Here is a 5912-nt window from a genome sequence, read left to right as displayed (position 1 = left end):
AAATCATTAGGTAAACAAGTTCATGCAGTTAATGGTCACTAATCTACACAGAACATGTAATCAAGCAATTAGAGAAACAAACACAAGCATGTTAGGTAACTATAAATCAAACACAAGCAATTCACCAACTAAATGAATCCAAAAAAATTAAGCTATTCATAAGTTGGAAGCTTCATCTAGCTAAACAAGAGTAGCTAGATTCAGCTGCTCATAATAGCAACTAACACACTAACACAATTCAAGGTAATATGAAACATGTTCCTAGTTAACAAATAAATAAACTAAATTACGGACCTTCACTCTTTTGGTGTTGAAAGCTTCTTTCCAGGACTTTTCTTCTGCTCAAAATCGCCTTCTGGAACCCCTTTCTCTAGCCAAAAGTTTTTTTATTCATAATGGTCAAGGGTTTATATAGTTGCTGATTTTTACAAATTCACGTCGTGAATAATAAGATATTCACGTCGTGAGTTTCAGATAACTGTGTCTGTCAAGGATTCCTTCACCTGCGTACATATCTTCTAGAGCCAACTCTCACGTCGTGAATCTTCCAGTTCCCACGACGTGAGAACGCTTTTTCTAGATTTTCTTCTCCTTTAATCTTTTAACTCCCAAAGTTTCTTCCTTTAACGCTTTTAGTCCCTTTTCTTCAAAATGTCTTCTTTTTTGCTGCAAATAACAATTAAGCTCATAAGTACCATTATTCTAAACAAATTACCAACTTTTTAATAAAAATGTACTTAAATATTGCCTAAAAATAGGTATAAATATGGCAATATCAAAATACCCCACACTTAGGCTTTGCTTGCCCTCAAGCAAATTTAAACTTAACCCTTTATTACTAACATCATATAGAACAATCCGACTCCAGTTCAGCCATTATGCCAAGACCTCAACGCATGCATTTGTGTGTAAAATTTTCCTAAAGTACCCCACCATACTTTAAATACTCACCATCTTCATAAACACTTGCCCACTTTTTCCGAACAATGCTCATTTTATGCAACCCTCCGAATCCATCCGCAGAAAACCTCCTAACCTCAAGGTATTTTTAGTTGAGCAACCCAAGCATACAATCTAGAATTACAATTTATGATACCACTATGGAGCTCTTTGGAATTCTTCATTTCTTTGACATTTGCTCTCTGATTTCTTTGAATTCACCACCTTGTTATTTGATTTTTGGTATCTTCAACTTTTTGAATTTCTTGGAATTTTGATCTTTTGATCTTCACTTTAACTGCTCCAAAATTCTTCAAACTTTTCTTGCAATTCTCTTTTTTTTACATGTACCTCACTTTTTTCACTCAAAACCCTACATGCTTAAGCAGGGGCGCTCAACTTCAACCTTTATTGGTTAACGACAATAATTTTCCTGGATACATTTCAGGTTTAGGCTGTTAAACATATTGCATCCCTCAAACCAAGCGGGGTTATGTTTTTGTTCCATGATTTCACTAAAATAAGGGAGGCCACAAATGCACTATAACGTGTATTGGCTCAACTAAACATTTGAACTTTTATCGGATCATCCCATACAACACTAGCAACTATGGTTCAAATTATTATTACTAGATTCAATTATTAAAGATTTCAATTTTCAAATTTTCTAGTAATTTACTTCTTCTACCCCCTACCCCACACTTATTTCATACAATGTCCTCATTGTATGCATAAAATAAATCAAAACTAAGAAAAAAGGAGAAAAAAGAACAAACTCCCCTGGGATAGTGGCGTAAACATCTCCAAAAGTGTGGAAAACGTGCATCTTGAATATAGACTCTGAAAATAGAAACTTGGATCTTGAACTCGCGAAATAAGGAATGTACCAGCAAAACATGAAATCGAGCCTTCAATTGTCTTCAAATGTGGTGTAAATCTCCAAAATAGAACGAACAATGTGGGAAAGCATATGCCACATTGTTTGGTAGTGAAAATGAGCCCAAATAATCTCCAGAATAATGACAAGAAGAATGGTATCAACCCATGAAAGAATAATATGTCAAGGGCCTTGAACTTGTAAAAACCTAAGATTCACGACGTGAGGAATAATGGTTCACGTCGTGAAAACTGGGCAGACAGAAAAACATTGCCAAATCTTCTTCTAATGTGCATAATTAAATCCAATGTCTTAATGTATTAAGACTCTTTTAAATTCACCGGTTTGTGACTCTTTCGTTGACTAACTGCTCTCTTGACTCACCCCACACTTATTTTAAAATATGGGTCTCGACTCTCGACGTTAAACACTCCCGGCTAAAGACGTACGCACTTATATCTCGCTATCCTTTCTAGGCGCTCCTAGCAATTTCTGAGAAATAACCACCAAAGAAAAATAAAAGTAACATAATATCTTAATAGCTCTTACAATCCCAACAAAACAAAACAAAATAAACTAAAACAAACCAAACAAAATAAAAAAAATAAAAATTGCAAACCAAACTCGGGTTGCCTCCCGAGAAGCGCTTCTTTTTCTTGGAGTCTTGAGATGGAATCCGTGCCTCCTACGTTGAGTCCTCGGAAGAATCCACCACTAGGATCTTTTGTTCCTTGAATTGCCTCTTGTAAGCTTGAACTCACCTTTTGTACGCCTTCTTTGAATTCTCTTTTTTAGCTTTGACCTCTTCTTCCAACTTGCGTTTGGTCCCTTTAGTTTCTTCCCTGTACTCCATAGCATCCTTCTCTTCTTTCTCCACTGGCTTTGTCACCCTTGAAGTGAACTCCTCTTCATCACTTGTCATCTCCTCATCCTTGCTTACCCAAGAAGGTGGACTCTTGTAAGCAATGACTTTAACCAAAAATGGAACAGATGCTCTTGGTTTTGTTCTTTTGACTTGATGAACTTTCTTGATCTCTTCTTCCATAAGCTTTTCTAGTCCTTCTAGTTCATTATCTTTATTGATTGTGAACACCTCTTCTTGAACATGATTCCTTTGGAAGCCATCTTCTATTCCAAAAACTTCTTTTTCATCACCCACCCTCAAGGTGAGCTTGGACTCACGAATATCAACAAGAGCTCCAGCAGTGTTAAGCAATGGACGACTAAGGATAATTGGGACCTCGGGGTCTTCTTTCATATCCAAAACTACAAAATCTATTGGAAAAACAAATTTTCCAATTTTCACCAAAATATCCTCCACGATGCCTCGGGGTTGTGTCACTGAACGGTTCGCCATGTGAATAGTCATTCTTGTAGCCTTCATCTTCTGAATTTCCAGCTTCTGATAAAATGTATAAGGCATCAAATTAATGCTAGCCCCAGAATCGGCTAAAGCATTAACCTTCATTTTGTTTCCAAATTCACACGGAAGAGTGAGGCGTCCAGGATCACCCATCTTCTTAAGTGTCTCTCCCAACACAGCTTTTGAGCTTTGCTCACTTAGAATCACCATAGATTGCTTCTTTAATTGCTGACGAGTGTCTATCAAATAGTGCAGTAATTTCTAATGCTCGGGAATTTTTGATAAGGATTCGACATAAGGAGTATTAATTGAGATACCCTTCACTTGCTTAACGAACTCCAGATGCTCTCTCTCCAGTGGACTAAGGGTAGCTTGGGAAGGAAAAGGCAAAGGTGGCTGATAAACCGAACCAGCTACAAAATTTTTCTGTTCATGACGGGCCCACGTCGTGAATTCTGGAATTCAGCAGCTTCTTGATTTTCGAGCTTGGGCTTCTTCAACTTTGGATCAGGCTGCTGTTGTTCAACTTCTAAGGCTTCTAAGAACTCAGAGATGGCCTCTTCTTCAGTATCTATGGCCATTACATGAGATTGGGTCTTCGTTTTGGGATTTTTCGGGGATAACTTCTCATGAACTAGAGTGGCTAGTTGACCAAATTGTACTTCAAGGTTATAGATGGAGGCTTGCTGATTCTTTATTAAAGTTTTCTGTTTAATAATAGCAGCATCAGTAGCATCGTGTCTCTTTTCCGAAGCTTCGATAAACTTCATCAACATGGTCTCTATATCGGGTTTCTTCTCAGCTGGTGGCTGCTCCTTTTGATAGAAGCCTCGACCTGTCTGCCTATACTTCTCTTCTTTTTGCTTCTTATACTCTTCATATGGCAGCCATTCCTTCTTTGGTTTCCTCCAGTCTTCATCAAACTTATCCCCACTCGAGTAGCACACTTGAGCTTTTCTGTTCCCAAACTCATCTAAATGGCAATCCTTGGTCAAGTGCGGACCACTACACCTCTCGCAACCCACTCTCATGGCATGAATTGACTGGTCCATTTGTGTTATCCTTCGATCCAAATTATTCAACCTAGCCATCACAACTGCTATTTCTTCAGTTTGGGCCCCTCCACCGCCTTTGATTCCATCTTGCCTAGGGTTGTGGTATTCGCGAGAGTGCTTCGCGAATTCTTCAATCAGCTCCTTGACCTCCCTTGGATTTTTCTTTGTCAAAGGTCCTTGAGAGTCAAGGAGTTGTCTCGTCATAACGTTGACCCCATGATAGAAAATCGACATCTCTTGTTGCACATTTAGATCATGTTGAGGGCAATTTCTGAGCAAGCCCTTGTACCGCTCCCATGCTTCGTATAATGACTCCCCCGGCTGTTGCTCAAAGTTGGCTATTGTCTTCTTAAGTTTAGCTATCTAGGATGGTGAGCAAAACTGGTCCAAAAATTGCTCACGCATTTGAGCCCAAGTGGTGATCGTGCCCGGTGGAAGTGATTTTAACCACTCTTTAGCAGCTCCCTTGAAAGTAATGGGAAGCATTCTAAGGAAGACGGTGTTTCTGTTGACATTTGGGACATTGAAGTAATCCGCAATGTCGTTGACTTCATCTAGATGCTTAAAAGCATCCTCATGATCTTTCCCAAAAAATGGGATATCCTTCAGTGCAGTCAAGATATGCCCCTTCAGCTCGAATGTGGCAGTGGCCGGTATTGCGGGTTGGACTAAACCGGGACCCACATCTTCTCGGATCCGCTTCTTGTAAGCTCCCATGGACATCTCTTCAATTGTTTCCATCTCGTTTCTTGGCTCGTTCTCGGGTTCGCTCGTATGTTCTTCAAATTTCGGATTCGGTTTGGACGGGTATTTGATCCAAGTGTTCAAAATTACTCTTGTGCCTTGAGGATGTACTTGACTCTCCTGTCTTCTTTCCCGACTTCCTTGAAAATGCTGACTTTAATTCTTGTAGTGGCGTCTTCTTATCAGTCTTCTTGTGAAGTGCAGCTTATGGATCTACAATTGGTTGCACCAAAGGTGTGGTAGATCCTCTGGTCATGAACTCCTACAACTTGCTAAACTAAAAACGTAAAACTGAAATAAAATAAGAAAATACTACAAACTGAAAATCGCAGCTTTCACGTCGTGAGTTTATAAAACTCACGTTGTGAATTCTGTGACAGAAACAGAAAACAAAATTTTTGTTATATGCTAATCAACTAAGCTAATAAACAAAAATAAATAACCAATTAACTTTTTGCAGATTTTGTGCCACAAAAAGGGTCGATTAATCTTGTAACACCGTAAATTCCAAAACAAATTTTTGCATTTTATAAAAACAAAAATCATTTAACATTCATAAAAGCATTAATATTTGAAACTCAATCCATGCTACATAAAAAATCCCAAGATCTGATAACATAAAAATCCCGTGTGTGTGTACTGACCAAGTCGGCGCCTTCCCACGGTCATCACTAGTACCTGAAACAAATAACACCAACACTGTAAGCACAAAGCTTAGTGAGTTCCCCAAAATACCACACATAACACATATTAGCCACTCGAGGCTATAACTCTGTGGGTCCATAGACCCTACTCTGTGAACCCTCTGGTTCTAATCTCTGTGAACCTTCCGGTTCCAACTCTATAAACATGCACATCATAAATCACATAGAAATAATGCAGTACAACACATAACATACATATAGCATACAAATACTCTGTCACATAACTCTGA

The 5912-nt window shown here is 38.7% G+C and overlaps 1 non-coding gene across 1 annotated transcript; it reads left to right on the top strand.

Annotated features, from left to right (window-relative positions):
• Positions 1 to 4484: 4484 nt before the first annotated feature.
• On the top strand, positions 4485 to 4591 carry LOC111880488 (small nucleolar RNA R71). Its single transcript, XR_002846495.1, has one exon. It is a non-coding gene; the product is annotated as a small nucleolar RNA R71 (small nucleolar RNA).
• Positions 4592 to 5912: the final 1321 nt, after the last annotated feature.

Source organism: Lactuca sativa, chromosome 6, assembly GCF_002870075.4.
Source record: "Lactuca sativa cultivar Salinas chromosome 6, Lsat_Salinas_v11, whole genome shotgun sequence".
NCBI classification, from domain to species: domain Eukaryota; kingdom Viridiplantae; phylum Streptophyta; class Magnoliopsida; order Asterales; family Asteraceae; genus Lactuca; species Lactuca sativa.
Note: the sequence above shows the minus strand (reverse complement) of the source record. Positions and strands in the feature narration are given on the sequence as shown.